This window comes from Lycium barbarum, chromosome 6 (assembly GCF_019175385.1).
Source record: "Lycium barbarum isolate Lr01 chromosome 6, ASM1917538v2, whole genome shotgun sequence".
NCBI classification, from domain to species: Eukaryota; Viridiplantae; Streptophyta; class Magnoliopsida; order Solanales; family Solanaceae; genus Lycium; species Lycium barbarum.
Window position 1 is genome coordinate 113710121 of NC_083342.1, and position 18027 is coordinate 113728147.

The window sequence follows — 18027 nt, forward strand, 5'->3', positions numbered from 1 at the left end:
GATGAGCCTGCCCCGTTGACAGATACACAAAGGCATGAGCTTTCTTGGGAAGCAGCAACCGAGCGCTTTCTGAAAGCAGTAGAACTGGATGCTCTGCCAACAAAGAAGCAATCGAAGACTATTATTTCAGAACCTTTTCTCTCTACATCAATGAACTTAACCAAAAAACTCGAGGATGCATCAAAATTTACACTTCGTAGGGACTGGATTTCTGAGCTCCCTGCCTGATGAAGAGCAATATAAAGAACTCGGCTTGAAAGTTCCTCCAAAGAAAACTAGATTTCTTCTGGAAAATGGATCTAAGGCTGAGTCTAGAGTCTGGCAAGGCAGACAATTTCTTTGTTGCTAATCGTAGTCTTGCTTGTGTTTGACTGCAAAGAATGTTGGAGAAATTTTTGTTGTTATAATGAAGTGTTAATAGTGTAGATCAACAACTATGGGACAAATTTGGTGTTGCATATTAACAAGCCAATTCCAATTCATTTGGAGTTTGAGGCGCTGATGATTGATACAGTATTAAGAAATATTATTTTGTGTACATACTCTTTAGGTGGCTTTATCCAAATTTTATTTGGGATAAAGGGTAAATCAACCATCCTTGGTTCCATGATGTCTTCAATGTAAGATGATTGAATGTTTAAATTTGGCAAGTTTTTCTATTGATGTATCTTTTGAGCATGTAACGCCACGACTGATGACTGAATATTTAAATTGAAGATCTTTCCTTTCGAACTAGATACTCTAATTATGTTTTTCTTAACGTAATTGATAAGCTATGCTACCTTATATTTTGATGATTTGACAAACCTTAAGAGATCAGACTCCCAGTAGGATATGTTCATTATAAAGGACCATATACGTCTTCAGAGGTACCAGCTAAGATCAGTCTTTGTCTTTTGTTCTTTAAACTGAAAACCTACTCTTCTTTAAAGATGCTGGTGTTAGTACTTTAAATTCTCAGTAGTTGCTTATAGGTAGTTTACCTATTTGATCCAGTGAGTGGTACCCTTGGCTAGAGTTATTCAAGGTGTATTAGTTGGTTTGGCTAAGGGTAGTCAACCGTTGTTGAGTGCTTGCCTAAGGGTAGTCAAGAGTTGTAGCTTACAATAGGCGTATTGTAAGGTGAGGGATTTATGTGAGTTAAATTCATAGATTACAAGAGGTTGTAATCTAAAGTTGCTCAGTGTAGTGGAGTTGAAATCCTACGTGGTAGGTCGTAGTTTTTAATCCCTTAAACAAGGAGTTTTCCACGGTAAAATCTGGTGTCATTTACTTACTGTCTCAGGGAGCTGGTAGATAACCAAGTCCCTCATATATTGTTTGGTAAACACATAAATTTTAAGAGTAATGATCAACAATAGATTTATGAACAATTTTTTTTTTAAGGTGGATACTTTTCTAGTTATATATAATGAATGGAAATGTAACTTCCTTCTTTTTGTGGGGGGAGAGGTTGTTACTTCTTGTATCTTAACTAAAATAGTGAGTCAAAAACTTTAACCTATCAAGATGAATAGTATAGTTGTATGTAACTGGTAAAGTTGCGTCCCTTGTGATCTGACCCTTCCCCGGACGTCGCGCATAGTAGGAGCTTATTGCACTGTCTGCTCCTTTTTTTAAAGATGGATAGTATAAACTGCAAAGTAGCTAGGGAACGAGTTTGGCTAACAAATGAATGCAAATGGAGATTAATAAGGAAACAAATCTAAGGTTTATATTTTTGACTGGACAAATAAAGAAATGAAATAATTTAGCCATGTAAGGAAAAAGAGTTTGGTTAACAAATGAATTCATATGGAGATTGATAAGGAAACAAATTTAAGGTTTATATATTTTTGACTGCACAAATAAGGAAATGAAATAATTTAGCCCCATAAGGAATTTAATTTCCTATGTAAGTTTATGTTATGGTACGTTTTTAAGTGAGATCAGGTCAAATCTTAAATTTCTGAAATCTAATTATAAGCTGATATGGTAAGTTATTTTCTAGCTTCCCATATTTCACAGTTTTAGAGTTTTTCAAGTCTTGCATGACCCGCTCAGAACAACTATAAAAACCCACTCTCTGTTCCTTTACTTTCATCCAGCAATTGCATTCTCTACTTACATTTCCCCATTTTGCTTAACACAGAGTGAAGATGACAACAAAATGGATTCACTAATTCCTTTCCTCAATTCGCATTAATAAAGCACATATCGCTTGGATAGTATTCCCCATTCCCATCTCATCAGCCAAAATACCCCCTTTTGCTGTTCATATTGGGAACTGGAGGTTAATTCCTAATATGAATAGCCAAAGGGGGTATTCTTGCTGATGAGATGGGAATGGGGAATACTATTTGAGCGATAGCACTTGTGCTTTCTTAACGCTAATTAAGGAAAGGAATTAGTGAATCCAGTTTATTGTCTTCTTCACCCAGTACTAAGCAGGAACTCTCAGCAGTAAAAGGCACTCTTATCATATATCCTCCGTTGCTTTCCTTCAATGGGTTATTAAGATCAATCGATGCCCAACTTGGGTACTTCTTAGTTTGTTGTATTGCCTCATTAGTTCTGTCTTTTAGGAGTGGTGATTGTAGTTAGGATGCTGAAGTTTATGTTTCTTAGCGCTTTGAGGGGAAGTCTGATGCTTGTTGGTACTAGGACCTGTCTGGTTACCAGCTCAAATTTTACTGTACATATTTACATTTGGTAATGAAATTCATAGTTACCAAAAAAGCTATTGTGTGTTCATATTGAATTCAAATGTATATTTCTCTCCTCTTCTTTAGCTTTGTAATTCTTTTATATTCTTTTTCTATATCTTTGCAGAGAGTTATGTTCCTTTGTCTCTGCGATTAGTATACTCTTTGATTGAAGTTGGAAATATTATGAACTTCACCTAAAAATAGTATAAAAAATTGTTCATTTGGTACATTGTCAAAGATATGAGCAAATCTCTCGAAGATAAATGATTTCCTCGTACGACTTATTAGACACTCAATAAGAGACGATGTGAGGGTTGAGACCATTGTAATGCTGGCTTAACATTTTGTTGATTTCCGATTTTCTTTTTTCTGTCCCTTTGAGAAATTAGTATCTGGCTAAAGGAGTATCTACAACGAAGGATAAAACAAATAGTTAAAAATTTAATATCGCGATACATGTAAAAGATAGATAGACTATGGAATATTTAGTGTTCTAGTAATCATTGATTGCTAATGTTCTCTATCAATCATTCATTTCTATGTCAAAAAAGTATAGTTGCAACATCACGGTCCTCTTTCATGTAGAACTAATAGAAGAAAATGATGACATAAGTTGTCAGTTGTTACTATCTTAAATGTAGGCTTCACGCACTTGTCATATTAGTTTTGATTGATATACATTTTCCTTATCTTTGCTTCCTTTATAGACAAACTAAAGTGAATCCTACAAGAAGAATACGACATTAGCCATCCATTTGGCATCCTCCTTGATTTTCAAGTAGTGAGTTGGATATCTAACTGGTATATCTTATTACATAGCAGATCTGCTGTAAACTTTACATTGTGTTAATATTAATGATTCAGAAGCATGATAAAGTTTGCTCGTTAAAAGCTCTTTTAGAGGTAGCAAGAAGAGCAAATGCAACAATGGAATTTTAATATTATAATTAGGGGTGGCTCAACAAATTTTTTGGCCTAAAGCCAAACCGTACGATGCCTTAATTATATTGTGTCATTTATTCCAATGACAAATGTAATGACCCAAAAAGATCTATATGCAGAGGTAATGTAAAGATCTAAATGAGTTTTTTTCTCAACACTAATATCAATCTTTATTTAAAAAAAAAACAAAAAACAAATTTATACTCGTTCCATCCCAACATACTTGTCATATTTCCTTTCTAAGGAGTCAAATCATATACATTTTGATCAACATTTTTAGGATGTATTTTTTTCATCATATTGATATGAAAAAAAATGCAACTTACAAAACTTTTCGTTTAGTTTTTAAATAGCTAACTTTTATTGTATTGAATTAATCAAATCTAATTTAGCTTCGAATATTAATCAAATAGACTCTCGAAAAGTGAAAGATACCAATTATTTTAGAATGGAGGAAATAAATATTTTAGAGTTTCTACACTATACTTTTTAATATTTTTTTTTTTAAATAACATATACACATATTATAATTAGAAAATGTGGCACCATTTTTTTGCGCGTATTGTCCTTCTTTTGGGTGGTCTTTAATTTTTTTCCCCTCACATTGGTGGTCTTTAGTTTTTGCCCTTCACCTAATACCCCGAGGTTCTGAGTTCGAATCCCAGCTCAGTAAAAAAAAAAAGAATTTCGCAAGGCAGTATTTTGCCTTCAAAACTCTCCCTTGAGGCAGAATTTTGGCAGAACTTTGATGCCCAAAACTCGACCTTAAGGTATAGTTTGAAACTCTGTCTGAAGCATGCAAAACTCTGTCTTGCGAATCCAAACTCTGCCTTGCGATTTAAAAAAAAAATTGACTGAAAGGGAGTTTGAACCCGAAACCAAGGAATTTTTAGCGAAAGGCTAAAATTAAAGACCACCGATTTGAGGGGCAAAGATTAAAGATCACCCCAGCGAAGGGCAATCCTGCAACTTGCCCCTAAAACAATGACCTTAGAGGCCTTTCCATCTAGCCGACCCTGATTATAATAAATACAATATCTCAAAGCACTCAACTTATTAGTACCATTGACTTGAGTAAAAATGAACATTTGTGTTGGTACAATATACCTAATGTGGAAACATGGAAAAGCTAAAGACTCTAAGAAAATGGAAACGTAAAGAAACCAAGTTAAGAGAGAGAAAGAAAGCCAATTCAGCTTGTAGGCAGCTTTAAATCAACTAGCTTTCGAGATTTTAGCGCCTTTGAACTTTTTTCTTCTCATGTTTCTTTGGGACTGCATCTTCATTCTCAGTTGGAAATAACCAATGAGTTTTTGTCTTATCAAAATGAATATATATATATATATATATATATATATATATATATATATATATATATATATATATATATATATATATATAAAAGTATATATTTAACTAGCATCCAGATCTTGCAATCATATTTCTCAATTTAGTATTAACTGGTTCTTCTAAGGTATTGAATATAAAAAATTTAAAATGGCTAAATTTGAGAGCCCCATAGAGGAACTTCTCTAGCTTGACAAACTCGTGAATTGGGGCATAGTCATTGTAGGCTGGTCCATCCACATCTGAGATGAAGATTAGGTAGATCATTTCCTGTGAGAGTTATCATTTCCTCTGAGAGTTGGATATACGTTAACGACAAATGAGTCCGTCGATACTATTGTCATTTTAAAGATTCATTTGGGCCTTAACTTCTTACTGTTACTGTAGGATCTTTCAAATGTTGTTTGAAACCTATCTAGAACCTCCCTCCCTTTTCTTTTAAGTTTTGGAAGATGCCATATTTTGAGACTTGGAAAGGTAGGCTGCTTTCACTTTCGGAGGGACTTGTTCATGGGACGGAAACTCTTTCTGATGAATATGGACCATGGTAAAATCAGCGGTTAATAGATTCTGTCTTGTTTGGGTTATATCGTGTTATCTCAAAGCAAATTTATCATTGTAGGGAGCTTAATATTTGCTTTCTTTCGTCATTTTCTGATTCTTTCCCTTTTTTTTTTTTTTTTTTTTGGTTTTAGTTATAAGGCGCTCTTTAATCCAAGTACCACAGATGTAGTTTGTACAACCTCAGCTGCAGCATTAGCTATGGGCAAGATAATTGTATGCGCGAACCATCAGTCAAATGAATTCTTCATGCAGTTTCCAAATTGTCGAACATATGATGAGCCTGCCCCATGACTGATGCACAAAAGGCATGAGCTTTCTTGGGACGCAGCAACCAAGTGCTTTTTGAAAGCAGCAGAGCTGGATACTCTGCCAGCAAAGAAGCAACCAAAGACTACTTCTTCAGAACCTTTTCTCTCTGGATCACTGAGCTTAAAGAAAAAACTGGGTTTCTGAGTTCACAACCCGTTGAAGAGCAACGTAAAGAACTCAGCTTGAAAGTTCCTCCGAAGAAAACCGGATTTTCTTCTGGAAGTGTCCTGGATCTGGCTAGGCGGATATATTTTTTGTTACTGATCATAGTATTGCTTGTTTTTTGACCCCTATGTTTCATAGTTTTAAATTTTTCGAACTCTTCCATGATCGCCTTAGAATATGTATAAAAAGTCCACTCGATCTTCCTTTGCTTTTGGAGATCATATCTCAGTTTTTAAAAAAAAAAAAAAACTAGTCTCTGGCGTGTGTCCCCCATTTGGATGAGTATGAAATTACTAAAAACTATATGATATTGCGAAAAATTGTGATTGAATTATATTAAAAAAAATTATAAGTTTCTGAAGATGATGAATATTAATATTATTCAGTTAATTTAATAAAGTGAGAATACTTGATTGAAGAGGAAAAGTTAACAATTTGGCAAATAAGAAATTTATCTTGGGTTGATACAAGAAAGATTTTATATACCAAAATTCGTATAGTTTAGCTTGAACTGCAAGTACACAATTGAGAATACATTCTAGTGATAGAATCAAAACCATCCATCAATGTGCTAAACCTAGTATAAATATTGAACGACATGTGCATGTCTAATTTACATTAAGCAGATGAATTTGATCTTCTTTCTTTAGTCAAATGAATTTAGTCTATATTCATTCAACTAATTAATGTAACTCTTCAAATTTTCTGGATTTCTTATCAGCAGGGAAGAGTTTGGCTAATATAAGCCTGATTTTCGATCATGAAGACTTATTAAAATTAAGCCAATACCGACTTTTACCTGATGCAAAACTTTTGTCCAAAGAAATTAACCCTTTTCCAAAAAATTATACTCCCTCCGTTTCAATTTATGTGAATCTTTTCGGAGTACGAGAGTCAAACTTTATAACTTTGACCGTAAATTTGACATAGATTTTTCAAGTTTATAAAATTAAAATTTATATATTTAGAAATTACATAAAAAGTATTATAAGTCATGATAATTTATAATTTAAATAATTTAGAAAAAAATATAAAAAAAAAAACTTGGTCATAGAACCACCTCGTAGACCCCTCAAATAGTAATAGATTCACATAAATTGAAACAGAGGGAGTAGTAGTAATTTCTTTTTGTTTTTGCTGAAATTGTCCAAATCGTAATACTGTAGCAGTAGCAGCTCAGTTAAATGTATAATCTCGAAAAGCATATAGAGATTATATAGTTATGATTTATATGTAGACAACAGAAGAGAGGAAAAAACGCTAACCATTTTCTATCTTAATGTTGAGCCAACAAGCTTAGCGATGTATACAAAACTCTCACATTCTTTATTTGGAGTTGATGAATTTCTTTTTATTCTTTAGAGGAAGCCATTTTTGATATCTCTGACGATTTTCTTCTTGGAGTTGAATTTCTTTTTCTTTCACTTTTATTTTTAATGCTTTACTGATATGGCTTGTCTAGTGAGCAAAAAGCATTCTGCCTACTCAATAATAAATTAGTTTAAGACGTCTTTTCATATGACTTGCCATCATAACACAAAACAGACTACTAAATTGATCTCTAGCAGACAACTTATTTATTACTTTCTCCATCCCAATATGTTTGAAGGTTGATCAGTTTGGTGAGTCAAATAGATTATGAGTTTTTTCAATTCTTTTCATATATTGTGAATTATTAATTATGCAGACTTATAGTACTTTTTATGTAGTTTTCAAATGTGTGAATTTTATTATAAAATATTCGAAAAATCTATGTTTAAAATTAAGACAAAGAAAAAGTTGTTTGACTCCCCAAATTGATTAACCTTCAAACAAATTGAGACGGAGGGAGTAATAAAACATGAGGAATTTGAAGAGTTGAATTTTATTTTTCTTTTATAGTTAGATTTATGATTCTATTCATCTTCCGCAAAAAGTTACACTGTGATCTTTGAGTTTGAGGGAATTTTACGGCAAACAATTTCCTAATCCCTTTGAGATGAAGTAAATGCATGGCCTAACGATCCTGTACAAAAGTAAAGGACTAATGAAGAGTTGGAATTAGTATTGCAATATAGAATAAATTCATCTTTAAAAGTGTAAAATGTATTGTCCTTTATTGACATATTTAATGCACGAAAAAAGATAAATATCAAATGGAACGGTGGAAACATTGAAGTAGACAAATAAATGTCAAAGTTAATGCCATCTTTTAATATTCTTGAAGCTTTGCATTTGGTGGTGGAAGTTGAAAAGGAGCTGTCACACCCCGACCTTACTAGGGTGTGATGGGCATCCGACCCCATATCTGGAGCCGAGCGAACCCGCTGACTCTTATTACATAAATAAACTCTTGTATCAATCAAGAATAGAATACATAGTAAGCTCTAATTTTTTTTTTTCCATAAGTAGAGTCTATCATCGTGTGGGACCCGTGACACGAAACATAATAACATATTGACTAGCGAAGCCGTCTACAAAGCTGACACTCTATACTCACAACTCTGTCTGCAAAGCCTTTAACGTCGAACAAAACATCGTGGCTCATGTACTCTGACTCGGCAGCACTCCAGAACAAGTGGAGCCTACCAACCCCGCTGGAACATCTTCTATGCTAGCTTCAACTCGTCTGGGTGTACCTGCGCGCCATGAACGCAGCCCCGAAGAAGAGGGGTCAGTACGAACAATGTACTGAGTATGTAAGGCAAGAGTAGTAACATAGTAAGAAATGAGCGTATGAACAATAACTGCATGGAAACATAGAACATGTCATAGGATAAAAGAGTAACCTGTACATATGAGTGCCGCTGAGGGTGAATACCATGCATGCTCGTCTGGTCATGTCATATCATATCTTATCATATCATCTCATATCATGTCATATCATATCATGTCATATCATGTCATATCATATCATGTCATGTCATATCATGTCATGTCATGTCATAGCGCTGAACAACGTTGGCTCGCCCACATAGCGCCGAAATACGTCGGCTCGCCCATATATCCCGCGTCCGGGATGATAACGCCAGCTGACCAGGTGGAAATGCAACATATGTCCCTTCCCCTTCCCCATATATCCCTTCCCCCACCCCATGTACATATACATATCTCATATACATATGTCATATAAGCATGCAGGGGAGCCCAAAGAAAATCATGTGTCCATCGGAGTGACGTAAGGTCGGTAACCTCCGATTATATTATGGAATAGCCATGGACGTCGTGTCTCACCTTGAAGGGACAATTAATATAAGGCGAGACTATTAATGGAGAGTGTCATCATGAGAAAACATAGAACCGGGTCATAAGGCATCGTTTCACATACTTGGAACCTTTAAAATAGTCCTTATCCATAATAGAATTGAGAAATCAAGAAATAACTTAACATTTTCATATTGTCATATTCATGGTAGGAACATATCGTCAACATATCTATCATAGACATTTTCTCATATTTGACTTCATCGTTGTCATTATAAGATCATATTCATCATCTTAGTCATAAGAGCTTCCTATCTCTTAAAACTTGGTTTTCAAAAAAATATGGGCATTTTGAAGAAAAACAATTATGAACTTTTAGGAAAAGACTTATACCTTAGAGTCATAGACTTATAGCTTTTGCAAGTAAAGAAGATATATAAAAAAAGACATTTGAGACATTACGACTTGGGGATCATGCCTTTGAAAGAAAAGGGACGAGCCTTAACATACCTGTTCCACGTCCTATTAGCTATGCTTATGTGTCCGAGCTTGTAAGTCTACATTTAAGATAATTCACACTAATGTTAGCCTTTTCATCGTACACTTGTACCATAATTCAAATTATACTATTTTATACTCTGCCGAAAATCGGGCAGCATCTCCCCTGTTTATATGCCTAGCCCAAATTTTTAATTCAGCAGCCAACAACAACAACAACAATACCAACATCAATTATAATGTTTTCAACTCCAAAATATCTCATAAAACAGCTCACACGCTGTTTTCCAACTTTCATAACTAATTAACTCAGTATACAATTATTTAATCGCGTATTCTTCGTAAATAAACTAGTATTAGCACAAATAGAAAGAGATTCATACCTTTCTCCCTTTAATATTTCTTAATCTCCACTTTTCCATGCTAAATTTAGGCCACCACACGCCTGCCATATGATTCTGCAGCGAAAACTATACGCTATCCGGACTGGAATTGGAAAATTATACCTGGTTTGGGCAAAAATTTGGCTTGGGGAGAACTCTCCAGATTTTTGGAGAGTTTTTGGGGTGTTTTTTGTGTGTGTTGATCTGAAAAATGGGGGATAACCCCCTTTTTATAATCGTTTCGGTTCTGCTGGAACCGACATAAAATTCCTTCTGCGCGTTCGCGCAGAGTAAAATAAGTTCCTTCTGCGCGTTCGCGCAGAGTTAATTTTCTGACTGGATGTTCGTTCAGTAAAACGGTCATAACTCTTGATCCCGATATTGTATGAGGGACCACGACCTATGGTTAGAAATCTCTTTCAATTATCTACAACTTTTATTTCTGGGGGTTTTCCCAATTTCCAAACTTATAATGCCGTTTTTGCCCTTTCAAGTCAGATAATCCGAAAACGTTTCCTTAAATCGTCCTTTTGGAGGACTTATGCTCATTTTTGGCTTATGGGTCCTTCTTAGGACTTACTCAACTTTCCATATACTACTTGTATGTATCTTCATATGTCCTTTATAAAACTCCGACATGTGGGCCCCACTTAGCTTGCAGCAACGAGGATTTTTCGTCAATTAACATATGACCTAATTTACACCATATGGTCTCCAAATGTCATATATATGCTATTATTACCTTCTTATAACACAACCTTCATTCCTAACTTGATTCTCAAATTTTTGTTCAGCGCGTTCGCGCCACGTGGGGGCGCGTTCGCGCTGTATTGGCCCTTTGGCCCATTCTAAGCCTCTACAGTTTTTGGTAACGCAAAATTTTTCCGGGGTATAACAGGAGCAACAATTAAAGCTTAGAGCGTCTTATTCCGGTTTAATGTAGTAAAATTGTTCATTTAATAAACTTTTTTAAAAAAAATCCTGGGAAGGGCAAATTCATAATCTAACTTTTCACTTGGGGGCTTTCCATTTATAATATAGTACTAGTATCTGGACGCGTGCTTTGTACGTGTATCCTTCTTTAATTAGCCATGTGTTCTATTACGCTGTATCTCAATCTTCATATACTGAATAAGTCTTCTATGCGGAATTTCCTAAGAGATACTGACATATACATAAAGTATGCGCAGGGATAGGAGAGATTCTGAAAAAAATGTGGAAGTCCAATCTTTTGGCTACGGCTGCATCAATATTGAATATATGCTATTGAATATAAACATGAATACGGACATGAAGTTGGTCTTCTAGAACTGACTTATGCAACTGTTTAACTTCTTTGGTTAATGCATTGGCTTGTAAATGGGTAAAATGTACCGACATTATTCGAATATTTTAGTCTTTATGATATTTCATATTAGAATGTGTAATTCCATCTTTGTATGAAAATGTTATTGGTGTAGTATTTGCTTAAAGGGTACAAGGGTCATTCAACTTTTAATGGCAATTTGGTAATTTAACTTTTTAACTTAGGGCTTCTCACTTTTAATATAGTACTAGTCTCGAATAATAACTGCACGTACATAGATAGGCTATCAATCAAGTGCATTGTAGATTCATGTTTTTATACTAATAATAATAATAATAATAATAATTACATAATTGTTTCGAATATTTAATGCTTCGCCATAGTTGCTTCCCGTATTATCAAATATTATTTTCTTATTAATTTAGTACCACTATTCTATTTTAACATATTTGTGATGGTTATCTTAATTTATAATCTTTGTAACTTTATGGTATATTCATAGATTGGTCAGTTCTAATTTAAAAAGCTGTAATTTATTAACTGTATGTCGGGGTATTAATCATGCGTTCCCTTAGTAAAATTGATGCTACTATACAACTTGTTGTTGCTAACACTATCATGCTTCTTGGTCAAACATTTGCGAGCAGTGTTTGATACATGAACATGTTTCTAGTTTCTAGTTCATCCAAATCCATCGATGTAGAACTATCATACTTTACCCAAAGTTTACTTTTGCTAAATAGTCTCAAGCTTATTTTTGCTCATGATTAACTATCATTAATTGTCCATTGAAATTTTGCACATGTATTTGAATATTATGTTTTGTCAAAAACATAAAAAATATTACGTAATTCTCCCCTCCGTACCCCACCTAAAACTAAGTCTATGTATGTAAACCCGTCAACCGGTTCGGATTAACCGGTTAACCGTTTTATTAAATACCTGTCCGGTTTCGATTTTTTTGGAACCAGAACCGGACCGGTTAAACCGGTCGATTTTTTATTTTTTTTTAAATGTAGCCGTTGGGCTGCTTAGTTGGACCGTTGGCCAACGGTCCATTTGCAAAAATGGTCGTTGCCAAATGGTCCCAAACCCACATTTTGCCCCCCCCCCCCCCCCCCCCCCTCAAAAAAAAAAAAAAATTTAACACTTTAACCCATCCCCCACCCCTATATAAACCCCTCTCCATTTCCATTTAATCCACACCAATTCACTCTTCTCTTTCTCTCAATCTCTCAATTATAGTTACTTTGCAATAATTAGCCACTTTAAATTTCTCTCAATTAAATATTATAAAGTCTTATTATAGTTTCAATTATTAATTTTGCAATTATAATATTGTTGGTGGAGTTGGTGATTTTACAACAATCCGAAGTAGCTTTGGTGGATTTGCAATTCTAGCCGCCTTCACTTTGTTGGAAATTAGTCCGGCAATTTGATACCTTCGTTCCAACTCTATCTTTATTTTTTGCAATTTAATTCTAGCAATTTAATTTGTTGCAATTTATTTTCTTGTGATTTATTTGAGTGTGATTTAAATTAATTCTATTTAATAATGGCGAAGAGATTTAGACGTGGTGCTGGTAGTAGTGGTTGTTATATCCCGTATTTTCGTACGATGAATTATTCATAAGCTGAGGTGGGGTCCACATGTCGAGATTTCTTTTTAGAACATATGACAAGTTATATGAATAATATATGCGAAGTTAAACACAACCCAAGAAGGACCCTTGAGCCAAATCAAAGTGAAAGCCCTTCCAAAATAATATTTTTAAGATACGTTTTCGGGTGATTTGATTTCGGGAGGTCATAACCTTATCGTCCTTTGGGAATTTAGGAAAACTCCCAGAATGAAAGTTGTAGATAATTGAAATAGCTTTCCAACCATAGGTCGTGGGTCTTCATGTGACATCGGGATAAGGAGATATGAACATTTTAAGGCAGAAAGGTCAAGCTGGGCAATGAATTCGGCCCAACCCGATTCCAAGTCGGGTCAGCCCATTTTCTTTGCCATTTAATGAAAAAATTCGGCCTTCTCTTTCATTTTCAGACCTCAAAAAAACCCAGAAATTTCAGAGGTAGAGAGAGAGAGGAGAGATAGAGAAAGAAACCAAATTTTGACCACAATCTAAGCCCCGAATCGCGAAGCTCCTGAAGAGAAAAGTGTTGTACGTCGCGTTGCTTTCAATTTGAGCTAAAAATCAGCCAAGAAAGAGAGGGTGGAAGTGGTTGCTGCATAATTAAGGTAAGATTAAGGTCCATTTTTCATTGTTAACAAGTTTATTTAGAGTTTTAACGGATTAGAACGGAGAAAAAATAGCATTATAAACTCGTTTGTTGTTTTGTTGGGATTTATGGATTAAGGGGCTGTTTTAGGTGGATTAAATGGATGGAATTAGCTGAGTTATGATGTATAATAATTGTTGACATTGTTGTTGAAGTTGTTGATAAGTTGTTGTTCTTCAATTTGGGAGAATAAAGCGTATAAAGATATTGTATACAAAGCGTATACCGGGCTGTTTTGTGCAGATATTTGGGGCTTTTTTATGTAATTTTCGTGACTGTTTATTGACAATATTTTGGGGCTGTTTTATATAATTTTCGTGGCTGTTTTATGACAAAATTTTGGGGCTGTTTTATGTAATTTTTGTGGCTGTTTTGTGACTATATTTTGGAGCTGTTTGGTATAATATTTGTGCCTGTTTTACGATGATATTTTGGGGACTGCTTTATGGTCGTTATGGACTGTTTTGTAGGCTGGAATATCGAGGGATTGGCTGTAGTTGTTGTTGTTATATTATGGATATACGGAAATAAAGAAGTGTATACAAGCATTGGCATCCGAATGTATATTGAGCTATTTTGGGAGTAATTTAAGAATGGATTTAAGTCTAGTTTGATATGAAATTGTTGGTATTGTTGTTGTTGGTATTTTGATTGATGTTTGGCTAAGTTAGAATTTCGAGAATTGTTAAGTTTACAGGGGAAATGCTGCCCAATTTTCTCTAGAATTTACGACGCGTCCTTATAATCTATTAACTAATGTTAATATGAATTCTCCCGTGAAGGTAACGACGTGACATTGGAGGAGAGCAAGTGAACAATAACATAGCTAAACGACAAAGGTATGTGAGGCTAGTCCTTTCTTTCAAATGGCATGAATCCTATAGCATAAGTTCTTTTCCTCTTCATGAGTTCCTATTTTCCGGAAAGCTAGAAGCCTAAGTCCATAAATGTCTATGTAAGATAAGAGATATGATATGATGATGCCATATTGATAATGATGCTATTTATTGCTTACACTCACCTTATGTACTAATTCCTTCAAGGTGAGGCAGAATGTCAATAATTGCTCCATAATGAAATCGGGGGATCACGACCTTACGTCACCCCGATAGAGTATAGTTGATCTTGAGTCTTATGCATGTACTATGATAAGCATATTATTACAAGTATTTTTTATGAGCATGTCATGATCATATTACACCGCGCCTAGTTGGCCGGGCAGTCACCGCCAAGGCGGGCAGCTATACGGATACACCATGACCTTTTGGCATGGGCAGACACCACTAGTGGGCGGCATGAGATGGTACCCCGGACGCGAGAGGCCTGGACGCGGGCTAATGTTATTGATTATTACACCGTTCCGATATGGACGGCCAGCTTGCATATTATGCATATATGAGATTATGATGAGTATGAGTAAGACAACATGCATTACTTCTTTTATGATTGTCATTCAGATTCAGATGTTTCATATTGATGTTCACATTATATTATCACTGTCTTTCTTCATTGTTTATGCCTCTCATACTCAGTACAATGTTCGTACTGACGTCCGTTTTCTTTGGACGTTGTGTTCATGCCCACAGGTAGACAGGAAGGTGAGCTTGGTCCAGACCCTTAGTAGCTGTCAACTGATCGAGAGCACTCCATTGTCCGGAGGTGCTTATGGTTCTTCTTTTGGTATATATGCATATTTTGGGCATGACGGAGTCTTGTTCCGTCTATATGTTTAGTATGTTAGTGGAGGCTCGTAGATACGCAGTGTGGGTCAGATGGTCTCGCAAGATGTTATTATTATGTATATGTTATTTTGATGGCCGAGAGGCAAATGTATATAAGTATTTATGTTTTTATATAAAATATGATTTTCCTACAATTCGTGTATAAAATTAGTAAAAAGGCATTAAATGAGTAAGATGAGTATTAGAACGAGTGGTGCTCGGTGGCTAGTCCCGGGTACCCGTCACGACCCCTAGCTGGGTCGTGACAGTGGTATTGTTAGGGGTGGGTTTAATGAGGAAACATTTGTGGAAGAAACACCAAATTTAGGTATTGATGTTGGTGGAAATAATCCACTTTTAGATCATGAGGCAATGCAACAACATTATACCGATACTTTTAATGAAATTGATGATAATGATGATGATGATGAAACACAAGCCCCCGAAAATCCCATAGGAGATACATGTCCTACACAATCACATACACAAGACAAACCGCCTAGAACTCGTAAGCCAACCACTATATTGGGTTCTCTTTTAAATCCTTGTTTAAAAGTGTCTTATACTAAAGCATTGGTTAATCAAATTTATACATTTTTAGAAATTGAAGAGGGAGTTGAACTATCTTTAGCTGAAGCCGACCTCGCTATTGATGCCGAGTTTAGAAATTTTTTTAATCATTATTCTAATTTGGAAGAAAATGCTACATCCGTTGCTCCACGCCCTACTACTTCCCAAATTAGCAAAAAGGGCTTGTCGGATTTGTCGCATTTAAAAGTTTTACATTCACATCCAACTCCTTCTTGTAATGCAAACTTTGATGAATATCACTTTTATTTGATGCAGCCAAATGTGGATATCAGGGAACTAGATGATTTGGACGTCTTAGCATGGTGGAAGAAATACAAGGCAAGTTATCCGATACTCTCAAGAATGGCTCGAGATATCCTTACGATTCAAGTATCAACCGTGGCTTCGGAGAGTGCATTTAGCCAAGGAAGACAACAAATTGGAGACCATAGACACTCATTATCCGGATTTAGCTTGCAAGTACTAGTGTGCATTCGCGATTGGATTAGATCGGAGCGACGCAACCAAAATTTAGAAGCGGTGGAAGGCGAAGAGGAAGAGATTGAAGTTTTGATAGCAAGTGGAGCGGACCAAATGGAAGACTTTGAAAATATCTCCATGGCCAAATATGGTATGGGGGAAATTAACCAAATGATTGAGAATTGGTGATTTTATTATTCTACTATTTCTTTGTAACTCATGTATTATTTGCAAGTTAAAAAAAATTACAACTTGCAAATAAATGTTATCCAAGAATGAATAAAATATATGGCTCATTGAGCTTTCTTCTATTTACTTGTGTTCATATTTTTACTTATATTAAGTTAGAAATATACCTAAAATATACTAAGAATATACTTATAATATATATCTACTTAAATTAAAAACTAGAAAGTTATATACTTGAAAAATAACTAAGAATATACTTATAATATGAATATACTAATTTATAAAATACGAATTTATAAACTTAAAAAAAAAAATTAAGCTATAAATAACTTAAGTTATAATATATAACTATATATAGTATACATATAACTTAAACATATATATATATATATATATATATATATATGTTATATCCCGTATTTTTGAACGTCAGATTATTTGCTGAGGTGGGGCCCACACATCGAGAATTTTTTGGGACATATGAAAAGTCATATGAATCACATATGTGAAGTTAAACACAACTCAAGAAGGACCCTTGGGCCAAATCAAAGTGGAAGTCCTCCAAACGAATATTTTTAAGAAAACGTTTTCGGGTGATCTGACTTCTAGGGGCAAAAACGGTATTATAAGTTTGGAATTTGGAAAATACCAAGAAATAGAAGTTGTAGATAATTGAATTAGCTTTCCAACCATAGGTCGTGGGTTCCCAGGTGACATCGGTACAAGGAGATATGGACGTTTTAAGGTCGAAAGGTCAGTGGGCTAGGCCCAACTCGGGATCAACCGAGTTGGCCCAAAAAAATAAAAAACGAATTAAGGCCCAAAGGAGAGGGGTGGCCGGCCATCTTATGGCCCAAGCCCACAAAATTAATAAATTTCCCATGTGATAATTAATATAAAGGATCATTAAATTGTCTTGAAACATTTAGAAGTTTCAAGACAATTGAGAAAGACAGAAACAAGAGAAAGAAGAGCAAGAATAAGAAGGCCATTTTCGGCCAAGCTCTAGACCAAAAAAAAAAATTTTTTTTTTTCAAAAATCATTTTCTACCAATTAAAGGGTCCTTTACAACTTGGTGTAATTATTTTGGAAGAAAGAACACTTGTTTCTTCAAGTTGACAACTTGGTCAAGTGAAGAAGATTGTAGAAAAAGGTAAGAATTAATCCCTTTTTATTATGTTATGAAGGTTGGTTTATGTTGTAGTATGTAGAAATGAGTAGAATTTATGGAAATATGAAAGTTTACAAAGTGGGTGTGCATATATGTAAGTGGACATATATGTATATTGTTGTATAAATAATATGAGTTGAATTTTATGTTGTATTCTAGTTGTGGTTATGGTGAAATTTATATTGGAAATGGAAGAAAATGGTTCAAGTTGGCATGGAAAATTAT